The 13,221-nt window shown below is 42.3% G+C and overlaps 1 protein-coding gene across 9 annotated transcripts in view; it reads right to left on the reverse strand.

Annotated features, from left to right (window-relative positions):
• RYR3 (ryanodine receptor 3) overlaps positions 1–13,221 on the reverse strand; it is a 481,902-nt gene that overhangs the window by 428,956 nt on the left and 39,725 nt on the right. The gene's annotated exons all lie outside the window — the stretch shown is intronic.

Below are 13,221 nucleotides of genomic sequence, written 5' to 3' on the forward strand. Positions count from 1 at the left end.
GCAAATGCCTCGGTGGCTAGGGTGAGTAAGCTTCGACTGTCGCCTTCCAGGCCTCAACTTCTTGGCAGAAATGCACAGTAAACAAACTGGCGGGTTCTCTGGAAGGCCCTGGCAGAGCCAGCCTTCAGTGCTGGCTCAGCTCCCCAGCCCTCTGCAAGCTCCGCACCTCCCCAGCGGGCCCTGGACTCATGGGCAGCAGTCTAGAACCGGGGCCATGCTAGTCAAAGCTTGCAAAGCATCGGGGACTGCTGCACTTCTAGCTGGGTGCTGCCCTACTTGGAGAATCGGTCAGTGGTTCCCAGAAAAAAAAGTCCTCCTGCTAGACGTCAGTCTGTCCCTAGCTCCCAGCTCTCTTGGTCCCTGATGTCTTGTCTTCTGAGAAGCAACTAACACCAAGTGGCAGAAGGAGCTCCAGACTGAGGCCAAGGCCCTGCAATGCCACGTTCCCGCTGAGCGACCCTTTGTCCCTCAGACCCTTTAACTCTCTGCCTGTTCCCTCATTCATAAAACAAGCTAATATACCTCTTCAAAGAGCTGCTGCAAGATCGCATGAGATTACTCCGTATGGATGCTTTTGCTAAACGTAAGTTACGAAGTAAATATTAAATAAAATATAACTGTCCTGGGCTCATTTATTTATTGATCAAGTACTTACTGAGCACCCTCTATGTACCAGGAACTGTTCTTGCAGCTGGGGGTGGGGGGTGTGAAGTAGGGTACAAAACAAACCCAAATCCCTGCCTGCCCCAAGGTGCTTACGGTCCAGGGCCTAAGTCTCCCTAGGACGTAGATGATGGACAGTGTGGCTGCACCCATCTCTAACAGCTATTGCTCTGGTTATGAGTTATCTTCATTTCCAGTGTCTTAGGTCTCTCTTCTCTGCCTGTCTAAAGTTGCTTTAAACCTGACTTTGCCTGGGTTCCAGGTTTCTCTGCAGTTCTTCTGAATATTTTACTTGACTTTCTCCACCTGGCGCACAGCCTTGCTTGTCTTGCCTCCAAGCTGCCAACATCCTGGCATAATAATTCCCATAAAATGCCCAGCTGGAAAATGGAAAAATGGGTACATATCACAACAGCAATAAGTTTATTTTGTATCTGGGCCACAATAGTGATTACCTACGTGAAAGATGAGAAACCACAGCCAAGAACTGAGAATCAGCACCCTTGATGGCCAGCTGTGTCTATTCTGTAAGCAGCACAACTTGCCAGCTGCTTTTCTCAGCACATCTGGTGTTAGAGTTCTAGCCTTTGGTGTTCTGAGCCAATGAGAGCACCTAGGGAATTATCACTGGTGATTTTCTGACATCATGATTACAGGATTCAAAATAACTCATCAGTAGCAGGGTGAGAGGTGGAGGTGGTGCAGACCAGGTAAAAACCATGTCACAGGGCGCAGAGTGAAAGGCTCTACCCACTCAAATATGCTCAGATGGGAACAACAGCCTTTTTAAAAAGTGTCTCAGTGCCTGGTTTTAATAGCAGCAGGTAGAAGGAAAAGCCTTCAGCTCCTAAGACATACTTCCAAGTCAAACCAATTTGGTTGCCATGGTACCAAAGATCCTACAGGGGAAAAAAGATGCATTTTCAAACACTTGTTTGAAATATTCAAATAAGTGGCAGTGTGATGGCTGAAAGTGTCACGAGGTTCCTTTCATTCAAGTGAACAAACATACATTGACGAGAACTTCCTATGTGCCAGGCACATTATATTAGGAGTGGTACGGACGCTGGGGTGAGTAAGACGCTGTCGATGCTCTAAGCCTTTGACCCCAAGGAGTTTATAATGAAGTTTGCAAAGAAACATTTCACGAAGAGAACTAAAACCTAAGGCAGAATGTGATAGCTACTAAAGGAAAGGTACAAAATATAGTCATTTATTTATTTATTCATTCAAAGGACATTTGCATCCTGGGTAGGCAGTGATAAGAAAACAAAAACAAAAACAAAAGAGGATTCCTTCTCCTACTAGGGCAGGGGGAGACCTGAGCGGTAGATGAGAGAGATAAATGATGGCGAAGATGATAGATAGATAGATAGATAGATAGATAGATAGATAGATAGATAGATAGATAGATAGATAAAGAAATTACAAACTGATCCTTGTCATGAAGGTGACAGACAGGATCCTGTGATAAATGTGCTCCTTGAGCAGGGAGGTGGGAAGTTATTACAGCTGGAAAGAGAAGGGTAGGCTTCGTGGAGGCAGTAAGTGAGCTTGCCCACGGATGATGAGTGGGTTTTAACAAACAGGGAGTAGTAAGGGGTAGTGTTGCCCCTAGTAGTATTGGGTAGTAAAGGCGTGTGGCCTTCAGCAAATGACTTAACATTTTGGTGTTTCAGTTTCCTTCTCTGCAAACTGGGACTTACAGAGTTATTTTAAAGAGTAAATGATTTCATACAATCCAAATGGGTAAAGTAGTATCTGGCACCTAGCAGTGCACGTTACCTACCACCGAGCAGAGGAGTTGCTCCAGGTAAAGCCCTTCTGACAGTGCTGGTGCAAAGCAAGAGCTCCCTCAGGCCCTCCCTCAAGCCTTGGGAAACGTCCCTGATGATGACCGAAAAGCCCCATTGTTTTGAGGTAAATTGAGGAAGGGAAAGCTTTCAGGACACTACATTCCTTCAGATTTCAATCTTCTCTTCTCAACCTGCTGTAAGTGTGGACCTTGAGACTTGCAAGTCAGATGTCAAGGCCCTCAGCCCCACAGCAGATGGAAGCTTCTTCCCGTTGCTCTCCCTGCTGAAGGAGCTGATACTCTGCTGAGGACAGACTGCCGTGGAGGCTGCAGGTGAAGAGACTGCATTCCATGAGGTAGAACAGGAGACGACTCACGGCATTTCTCTTGGAAGTGATGTGTCTCATTGGGATGATGCACCCAGTTTTTATTGAACATGATTCCTGAATTGAGCACCACTAGCATGGACCAGGAGGCAGTTATCCATCTTATCACTTCCTGCAGGTGCAGCTTCAACAGCCTCAGGTAGGCCCCAGAGGCAAAGCCGGGAGTAGATGTGGCCTACACAGACCATTGTGAAAGCTGTACCTTGCTGCCCCTCTCAGCTACGAGCCCTGCTGACTTTAAAAGGAGAGCTGCAAAGCAATTAGCCAGGCCTCATGACAAGGAACCAGCCAGGGAAAGAACAGCACGCTTACAGCAAGGAGACAAACCTCTCGTTCTCAAGCTGCAAAACCAGGCTATGACCCAGAATCTAGTCTAACTTATATATTTGGACGAGCTGAGGTAATTCAAACTCGGCAGGGGTTTGTTTGTTCCTTATACTGGGTCCTTACATCTTTGTGTCATTGGCAGCGAGGCCAGTTTTTCCAAATGGGATGATTAGGCAGAAAGTTAAAGGGCTTTTGCAATTTACTGGCAGAATAATGAAATAAAAATAAAATTCGATTTCAGTTTAAGCCTCTCTTGCCTCTTTCCACCTACACTACTAATAATACCTATATTCTTTCATTATGGAAAATATGTGTCAGCTAAGCGAGGGGAAGGACAACTTCTGATGTCAAAGACCGCTTGTGGCAGAGAAGCCATACGACTCAATTATTTGTCAGTTACTTCTGTCAGCCTCGATTTGCACGTCTGCAAAATGGTGAGCTGAACTGGGAGATTTCCTGGGTTCCTTGCAGCACAGTGTCTGGAAACTTAGGGGAATGTGTTGTCACTACACCAGCCAACTCTGCTACTGGGTATAGTTTTAGGGATCCAGAAGCAGCTCAGAAACTTATTATACTATATTTAGGTATGAAGAAAGGGCTTAGCTGTTTTGTTTTTAAATCAGAGTATACACAAGCATTGTTTAGCTCCTTAAGAACTGGGGCTCACAGAGTTATTTTATAAGCCCTTTCCTGGCACCTATATTACCCAACCAACAATTGCACTCATTAGAAATGGTCCTCACCAGGCCGAGCGAGGCCTGGGCGGAATTCTAGGGTGTCGTTTCTCTTTGTTCTCATTAGACAGCTATCTGTGTACATGTGCTTAAGACTGGAAAAGCTCTTTTTGTGATGAAATGTCCTATTGTTCTGGTTTTCCTATGAATTCTATCAGACTCCCCCACCATTTAAATGGCCATTTGTATAGGAATGTCTAGGCCCTGCCCCGCCCTAGAAACATCAATTTGAACAACTATCCATGCGTGAAGATACCTTCACAAGATCAAAGAGTTGCGGGTGACGAATTATAGCACCTGGGTGAAGTGAAAAAAATATGAAGAAACACATTGAGGAGGTAGAAAGGGGTTTAACATTACCCCCATCACCTTGCCCCCAACTCCAGGCAGTGCTGAGAGACACCTTCCCTGTACGAGAGTGAAGTGTGTGCCCGATTTCACTTTAGACCCCTGCACCACCAGCCTTCGCCAGCATCAGGCCAGCTCTTGCCACCCAAAGTGGCTCCCAGTGTGCTGCCTCAAACCCAGGTACCCAGCACATCCCAGCACTGGCCAGATCCTAGGATTTAGGTGGTTCCTGCAGTCCCAGGCTCCCAATCAGCTCCCGGAAACCCAGGCTCCAGGCGAGTACCCACAAACCCAGGCTCCAGCTGGGCTCAGTACCAAGTCAACCACTGAGGCCCCAAGTTCCTGCCAAGCTGGCCACCCTCAAACATAAGCTCCCATGAAACCAAGCTCCCAGCCTGTCCCAATGCCAGGCCCCCATGGACTTAAATACCAGGCCCACCCCAGTGGTCCCCAGCTCCTGTTTGGCCCCTGTGGCCCCAAGACCCAGGTCTACCTGTGAAGACTGCAGACTCAAATGCCAGGCCTGCCCCAGTGACCCCGGGATCCAGGACTATCCCCGTGGACCCGGGTGCAGGTTGGTCTCTGTGTACCCAAGCACCAGGCCTGCCCACCTGGGGCCCCAGGGATAAAACCTGCTCACCCAAGGACTCCAGCAAATTCTTTAAAAAACTGACGAGAAAGTAACATTCCCAAATTCATTTTTTGAGGCTAGTATGATCCTGACACCACAGCCAGATAAGGACCTACAAGAAAAGAAAACTACAGGCCAATATCTTTGATGAATAAGATGCAAAAATTCTCGTAAAAATACTGTCAAACCCAATTCAATAGCCATTAAAAGGATTATACATCATAATCAAGTGGAATTTGCGCCTGTGATGCAAGGAGGATTCAACATACACAAATCAATAAATGTGATACACCACATTAGCAGAATAAAAGATGAAAATGATATGATCAACTCAATAGATGCAAAAAAAGCATTTGAAAAAATTCAACATCCTTTCATGATAAACCCTCTCAACAAATTAGATGAAGAAAGCATTTACATGAAAAACCTGCAGCTAACATTATACTCAAAGCTTTCCTGCTAAGATCAGGAACAAGACAAGAATACCAACTCTCATCCGTCCTATTCACGTACTACAGGAAGCCCCCGCCAGAGAAATTAGGCAGGAAGAAGAACATAAGGCATTGAAATCAGAAAAGAAGTACAACTGCCTCTGTTTGCAGATGATGTCATCTTTTATATAGAAAATTCTAAGGACTCTATCAAAAAAAAAACTGTTAAAACTAATAAATGAATTCAGTAAAGATACAGGACACAAAACCAACATACCAAACTCAGTTGTGTTTCTATACACTAACAACAACAAACTATCTGAAAAAGAAATAAACAATCCCATTCACAATAGCATCAAAAACAATAAAATACTTAGGAATAAATGTAACCAAGGAGGTGAAAGATCTGTACACTAAACACTGTAAGACAATGTTCATGGATCAGAAGAATTAATATTGTTAAACTGTCCCTACTGCCCAAGCCATCTACAGATTAAACGCAATCCCTGCCAAAATTACAATGGCATATTTCACAAAGATAGAAAAAACAATCCTAAAATTCATATGGGACCACAAAAGACCCCAAATAGACAAAGCAATCCTGAGAAAAAAGAACAAAGCTGGAAGCATCACAATTCTTGATTTCAAACTATACTGCAAAGCTGTAGTAATCCAAATAGCATGGCTCTGGCATGAAAACAGTCACATCAATCAATGATACAGAATAGAGAACTCAGGGAGGTGGGGGGAGGGGACAGGGTGGAACTCATGCATATAAGATCAACTAGTATTTGACAAGGGAGCAGAGAACTCTCAACGGGGACAGGGTAGTCTTGTCAATAAATAGTGTCGGGAAAACTGTATGTTCACATGCAAAAGAATGAAATCAAATCCCTACCTTACACCACTCACAAAAATTAACTAGAAATGCATTAAAGACTTAAATGGAAGTACGGAAACCATAAAACTTCTAGAAGAAAACATAGGGAAAAAGCTCCTTCACAATTCTTGGCATGATTTTTTTGGATATGGCATCAAAGCACAATCAACAAAAGCAAAAATCAATAAGTGGGATTACATCAAGCTAAAAAGCTTCGGCACAGCAAAAGAAATAATCAGCAGAAGAAAAAGGCTGGGAGAAATAAAATAAAAAGAATGAGAGAAAATATTTGCAAACCATCTATCTGATAAGGGGTTAATACCCAAAACATATAAAGAACTCACACAACTCAATAGCAAAACATTCCTTAGTTATTTTTTTTCTTTATACTCTGTGAACATTTTTCAGAAATGCAATGTGACGGATTTAACATCTGGCAATAAACTGCATATTTTCTGATTTAATGACATAACCACTAGGTGGTATCACAGCCTTTAGCTGCTGAAAATAATTTACTTACAAAATAAAAGTAATGTTTTGTTATTTATTTTTCACAATTCTTAAATCATCTGCAGTGTCTTCAGCAGCATTCCAATGAATGAATGAATGAAACGTTATATTCCCAGTGCTAGAATGACCTCTCTGATACCAAATTTACCCAATGTCACCCAGACATCCTTGCATCCATCTAGAGATAAGGTGGCTTGTTTCCCCCTCTGATAGATACTCCATTTTATCTTAGCTGTTAGAAAACACTTCCTTTTGATGGGCTCAAATTCATCTCCCTTATTTTCCACTTATCGGTCAAAGGGTTCCCCATGTGGGCCATGTATAGCAAGTTTCTCACATATAGCACAATTTTCTCATACTTTGAGTAAAGCCATTTACTGTGTCTCCAGTCTCCATACTCCCATAGGTCCAATGCTTCCTTCTAGCTCATAGAGCACAGGTAGCTCAACATCTCTGTCATTTTCCTAGCAACCCCCTCCTCTAATTTACCTTTATCTCATTGCAGCCCATGTTCACATTAGCTCTCCATCAGGCATACCACACTGTTGATTCAGATTGCATTTTCTGCCAATTTAAAACCCCTAAGACTTGTTCACAGGTACCATTGCTGCTGGTTCTCTTAGGTTTTTGAAACTAAGTGCAGGGCCCTACATTAATTCCTTATTAAAATTCCTCTTCTTAGATGAGGCCCATCATTCCTAACTGTCAAGATCTTTCTTTTTTTATTTTTTATTCTGACATCCAATATATCAGCTATTCCTAAAAACTTCATGACATCTGCAAATTGAAAAACATGTCTTTTTTAACTTTTCCTAATTCATTGAAAAAATTGTTTTCGTTCCAGCAAGTAATAGATGATCAGTGTCCTTTAATTATGGGTGTTAGTTACCAAGCACAATTCTGACATCATTCAGTGCATATTTCTTAATTTGGTTCACAACAGACCTAATTAAGTGCTTTATGAACTGCAGATATATATGTAAAACACTACACCAGTCTTAACAAATTAAGGTCAACTACTCTGATATGACTTATTTTTGGTGAACTAAACTGGCTCCTACTGAGCTAAACCACTGATAGCTTTTCTGATTTTCACAAACTACCCTCTTCATAATATATATTATACTAGAGTATTACCTGGAATTGATAGAACTCATTATCCTAGAGTCTTTACAATCCACTTCTTCCCATTTTAAATCTGAAAACTCACATCTTCTCCCGCAAGTCCTGAACACTTTATTGTTTTTTACAGTCTCTTAAAGATTCTGTCAGAAATTCAATGATCTTATTGACAGCTTCTTGGTCCCATGGGATATAATGCACTGAGGCCAGAAGACATGAGCTCTGAATTACCTGTTATTAGTTAATGTTCATTCTCCCAATCGTAAGACAAAGATAAGCACCGTGACCTCAAGATGCATCCAGCCTGTCTCTTGTTCCTCTTTCTGCACCAACCTAATTAAAAGTGGTTCTTAGTGTTGCCATTATTTTTCACCAGCATCAGCTGATCTGAACCCTCAGCCCTCCGGGAACTGCTCTCACACATTGCTGCTGCTTTGTCATACTATTTTTGGTTACATGTCTTTCTGTCCATCTTTGGTATGTGTCCTCTTTGCCTCTGAGCTGTTGAGGAAGCTCTCTGGGTATTCATAATGCAACTGCAAATAATCTTAGGAATAATTAGGAATATATATACATATATATTTAATCTTCTGTTAGTCTCTGCTGAGATCATTTGCAAGTGGCTGAGCTACTTTTTGAGACCTTCCTAACATTACTGAGCCCTCTTCCCTGTTAGAATTAGATGTCATGGAATCACATCTACTGTTTTTTCTGACACTTCTGAAGCGTGCTTTGCTCAAGTCTTCTTTAAGTCTTTTCTGATGAGGTCCAAGGATAGAATCACTTTCTTCTAGGGCCCCTTTCTTCTCCAGCTCATCAATTTGGGTCTTCCTTGTTGGAAATAACTCTGTCTTGTCACTTCTTCTACACCTTAGGCGATGGATTTTACAGCAAAGCATGCTGATGCCTTGTCTGGCACTCTGTTTTTCAGCTAAATGAGTCTGCCTAAACAGGCCCAAATATTTGAAGTCTCCCACCATTATTCTAGCTTGCATGTCTCCCACTCCTGTGCCCATGTTTTTACAAGCTGCTAACAAAAATCATGATCTGGTGAAAAGAAGAATTTAGAGGAACGGTACAGATGGGGAACAGAGGGATCCTTCAAAGGGGTGTTCAGGAGGTGTGCATGGAAGCCAGCAATTTTGCTTAATCACAGTTTTAAGGTAATCCTAGAGCCGCTTTGCTCCATATGAAACAGTAACAAGAGGGGACAGATTCAGTTAACCACTTAGGGACATGGTTTAGTGCTTCACTGTCCAACAGAAACATAATGTAAATCACACATGTAATAAAAATTTTCTAGTAGCCAATTATTTTTAAAACGTAGAAAGAGACAGGTGAAAATGATTTAATAATATTTGACCCAATATAGCCCCAATATTGTTACTTCAGCATGTAATCAATATACAAAGTTACTGATATATATATTTTTATACTAAATTTTAAAAGCCGGTATATGGTTCCCACTTACCACACATCTCAATTCAGATGCTAAATTTACATCACAAATACTTCATCTGTATTTCGATTTCATAAAACATAAAGGTGAAAAAATAGATTCTTATATCCAAGTGGCTCCAAACATACTTAAAATGTTTTCCAATAGCTGGATCCAGTATCAGTTTTCAATTTCAATGAAAATCAAATAAAATTTAAAATTCCACTCCTCAGTGACACCAGCCACGTTTCAAGTGCTCAGTAGCCACATGTAGCCACATCAGACAGCATGATCTAGATATAGCAAGTTTTCAGTATGGTGACCAAATCATTTAACACATATTTCTTAAGCTCAACACATGAGTCATTTTTAAGCTCACATTCCATGATTGAGAAAATGTAAGTTGACAAAAGGAATTGCAGTGCATTTAGTAAATCCTATAAATAATTTCATTTTACTCGTCATGGTAATACCTATACATACCTGAAAAAAAAATACCAATATAAATATGTCAAGGGACTATATCTTTTTAGCCAGCACACACTTCTTCACTCACATGTGGATTTGAGACCCACCATAGTGACTCCTGCCATACCTCAGGAGGACTCATACCACAAGCTAGAATCCACTGTCCAAAGGATCCCCTGCTCCCCAAAACTGAGCTTTAGAAATTTGTACCGGTTAAAATATCAGAGAGCTCTTGAGCCATTATCAGTCTTTAACATACTCATGGAAATTGGTTATCAAATGTCAGCAAGCAAACAACAACACAGAACCAAGACGTTATAATTGGAATGACGGAGGGGGCATGAGAGAGAGAATTTGGAGCCGAGGCCACATAGCCTGAGTCAGCCTCTCTGCAAAACAAGAAGAGAGGTGAAAAGGAAGGCAGGCCCTACATAAGCTACTTGATTTCTTTTTACTGCCTAAGGCTGACTGATAACCCCTGGCACCCTTGTGATGTTCAACCCGTGTGCATAGAGATGCCACCATATGCAGGTCACTGTATTGGGGAAAGGACAGTTAGGACAGGGTGAGGATACAAAGAAGTAGATAAATCACAGTCTTGTCCGAAAGCCACTGCCCTTATCATCTAACAGGGGACAGAAGACCCAAGCTTATCTGATTCTACCACAAGGTAGAAAGTGTAGGTAGCTTGAGGGAAGTCAGATAAACTATTAGGTAACCCCCTGAGATTCTACAGGACGGAACTATTAATACTGTCCAGGAAGGAGGGGGAAACTTTGGGGGAGGGCTGACTTTAGTGTTTTGTCTTGCACACGGAAGGATGGTCATGGTGTATGATGTTTAAGGAAAGGGCTTTGTAAGCATGAAGTCTCGTGTGAGAAGGCACATGGGAAAACATGTTAAGGAACACTGAGCAATTCAGCTCACTGAAAACACTCTGTGGGTGAAAGAGAAAGCTAAAATTGACGAGGAAGGCCGAGGCTGGCCTTCGCTGCCAGGCTGGGAGTTGGGCCCTATTAGTGTGTTTCCCCGAAAATAAGACCTAGCCGGGCAATCAGCTCTAATGCGTCTTTTGGAGCAAAAATTAATATAAGACCCAGTATTATATTATATTGTATTATATTAGACCTGGTATTATATTATATATTTATTATATTATATTATATTATAATATAATATAAGACCTGGTCTTATACTATAGTAAAATAAGACCGGGTCTTATATTAATTTTTGCTCCAAAAGACATACTAGAGCTGATTGTCCGGCTAGATCTTATTTTCGGTGAAACAGGCTAAGTAAAACACTGGGATCCATAAAGGCATTTGAACAGAAGGTATAAACATATGTATGTATTTATACAAAGCAAGTTTATACTCATGAAATAATGATGATAATGATGATGATGATAACTAATATTTATTAAGTAATTATGTGTGCCAGACCCTCTTCTCAGTGTTTTACACGCATTATCTCATTTAATTCTCCAACAACCCTATTATGGAGAGGAGAAGGGGAAACATTAAGCTGTTCCTTTTGGAACACAGAGAGGCAAAAGAGAACAGAAGACAAAAATACCAAACAATAAATGCAGTAACACAAGCCAACAGGGAGTTCTTATTTACAAGGGCTGCAGAGCATTTGGTACAAAAAATAAGAGGCGACACACTGCAGGAGGCAGGAGTGATGCGTTATAAGTAGCAGAAGATTAACCTGTAGGTTCCCTCCCCGTGGGATACCATCAAGATGGTCCGAACAGGGTGAGGCCTGGCGATGCATGGATGGCTGGTGGCTAAGCCCAGTCCCTGCTCTGTCTCCAAGAGCAGAGCTGGTCTCCAATCAGTTACCTTCCCGGGGCTCCCACAGAACCCTGCTCACAGAGGACGATGCTGGGCTTCAATCACTCTTTCTCTAAGTATGGATGCCGGACAGCAAGCATGCAGATCATCTGAGAATTGCTAAAATGCAGATTCCTAGGCTCCATTCCAGACTGATTCACTCCAAGTTGCTAAGTTCTGGGAATCTGTGTTTTTAATACACCACCAGGTTATTCCTCACATACTAGGAACTGGGCACCACAGGCTAATCCACTGGCCAAGTCACTCCTAGTCCAGAGGGGAAAACCACAAAAGAAAGGGGCTCCCCAAGGCTGGAGAGCTGTTAACTTCACAGTGAAGCAAGTCTTCTGCTGCTTATTTAGCCCATAGTTTACATTCATGATGCTGCCTGAGACCCGGGCACCTGCAAACCTGGCAGTTTACTTTTCTCTACTGTGGCTACTCATCAAAGGTATAATACAGAAACCCCTGAAATTTGTTCTTCCTCATCCTCTTCCGTGAAGTCACATCTATTGATACCACCATGTAATTCCCACACTGCTAGACGGGAGAAAGCCCTGTGTGGACAGGTAGTTTTAATCCTGTTTTTGCAAAAACCGCCCTGGTGTATATTTGCTCATCATCCTTCCAGTTTGACTGTGGATGGTCAAGGGAGTCTATCCGTTGTAATCATTCTGTGTCACATGTTGGGCAAGTCTCCCAGGGCAGGAAGACAAAGCCATCTTTACCACACAGGAAAACTCAGATCTGGTGTGTATTTCTCACCATATACATGGAAGGTGCAGTAGCAAAGCCACACCAGCCCAGCTCGGGACCTGCGTCCAGGCCCATGAGCAATGCTGGCCGGCTGCGTGAGGCTGAGATGCCTCCAGTCAGGCGGGATGATGCCACATGCTCCAGTTAGAATAGGAGTTGCTGCTGCCACTTTCCGCTGAATATCACTGCTCTGTGCTCAGAGGAGAACGCTACGGGAGAAGAGCAGGAAGGGGAGTAGAGAGAGAGAATGGAATCAAGGAGAAATGTGGGTGCCCAACCTCTGCTCAACCCCAATCTACTATTCTGTCCAAATGCAGAGAGCTGGCTGCTCTGAGACCTGGGTGAGACTCCTTAGCTGCCTTGGGCTATAGAAACCTTCAGGGAAAGATGCAAATCTCAGGCACTCTGGAGTTGAACCAGCCAGCTGCAAACCCAGCTCCCACGCTCCCTGGCTGTGTGTTCTTGGGAAGGTCACTTGTCCCCTCTAAGGCTCCAATTCCCTATTTGTAAAATTCATTCACATGTATGTTAAGCCATTCCTGGGTATCTGCTAGAGAGAAATGAAAACAAATAGCCTCAAGAAGACTTGCACATAAATGTTCATAACAGGTGTATTTATCATAGGCAAAGACAATAAACCCAGATATCCATCAGCAGGTGAACTGATAAACTGTGGTGCACCATATAACGCAATACTACTCAGTACTAAAAAGGAACGAACTACTGATACCTGTAATAACATAAGTGAATCTATGTATGATATATATAGATATAGATATATATATGGCATATATATATATATATATATATATATATATATATATATGGCTTAGAAAAGAAGCCAGACACAAAAGAGTACATACCATAGGATTCTATTTATCTGAAATTCTAGAAAAG

This window comes from Rhinolophus sinicus, chromosome 3 (assembly GCF_057876585.1).
Source record: "Rhinolophus sinicus isolate RSI-liver-muscle chromosome 3, RSI-T2T, whole genome shotgun sequence".
Classification (NCBI taxonomy): domain Eukaryota; kingdom Metazoa; phylum Chordata; class Mammalia; order Chiroptera; family Rhinolophidae; genus Rhinolophus; species Rhinolophus sinicus.